We start from the raw sequence: 1,156 nt of genomic DNA on the forward strand, positions 1-1,156 counted from the left end.
CGTAAGCGCTCCCGCCGAGGGTTCGGATCCCACATGCAGACCGGTTCCCACTCACTGGCTGAGTGAGGGGCGGACCCAGCACCTAGGGTTGCGATCCCGTTGCCGGTCCCGGTCCGGTACGGGCGCGACACTGAGGGTTGCGATCCGTTGCTGGTCACAAAAAAAAGAGACAAAAAGGAAAAAAAAAAAAAGTTATTTAAAATAACTTTAAAAGTGATTAAAAGTTAATAAAAATAGAAAATAATGGTAGGATTTTGAAGGAGGTAATTTATTGTGAAATAAGATGAATAATTATAAACCTGTTATTTAAGGTCAAACTTTTTTTTTTTTCCATTTTGGTTGACTAGAGGCCACCAGGAAACAGTAATCACAGACCCATCATCCAACAACCCTGGGAAACTTCTGGAACACAAATATTCACAGAGTGCAGATTTTAGTCAGGCTTCTCTTCCATATGCCACTTTCATATGTTATATCAGTAAACCCAAGTAATAAACCATGAAGGCTTCATAGACCTTCCTTCCCATTCAACCAAACAAATGGACAACCCTAGAGAAGTGGGGAAAAAAGACAAGAGGTGTTCAAGTTCAGTTTCAGATGGTCTCTTTATTATGCCCCCCTCCCCCCCCACCAATGTTCCTTACAAATGAGCTTGGCTCTATGCGATTCATACCAAAATGGGATTGTTCAAAATGGTTTGAAGAGAGGAACTCACACTTCCTGAAATGATTCTCTCTTGACATGAATTCAAACTTAGGAAGGAGCTGTCTAAGCCTTTTATAAATACGTATGTGACTCAAGACTGGTTTGATTTCCTTCTGTCCTCTTGGTACCTCTTTTATCTTGCTGGAGAGATGCTATGGCTTCAGTTCATGACTGCAGTGAGTGACAGCTGGGAGTTAGCCCTTTCCTCCTGCTCCCATTCAATGACGGTCAGGCATTTCCCACAACTTGAAAGCCCAGGTGCTTGGAAATACTGCCAAATACTTCTTCCAACTTAAAAAAAAAAAAAAAAGTAATTATGTCTACTAATTCTGGATTAGGTCATACACTTATATAATTTAAAAATTCAGAAGATACAGAGTATAAAGTAAAATTTGTTCCCCTGTTGTGTTGTCCAACTTCCCAGTTCCTTTCTCCAGTTCCACCAGTTCCT

Source organism: Galeopterus variegatus, unplaced genomic scaffold (genome assembly GCF_000696425.1).
Source record: "Galeopterus variegatus unplaced genomic scaffold, G_variegatus-3.0.2 Scaffold354, whole genome shotgun sequence".
Classification (NCBI taxonomy): domain Eukaryota; kingdom Metazoa; phylum Chordata; class Mammalia; order Dermoptera; family Cynocephalidae; genus Galeopterus; species Galeopterus variegatus.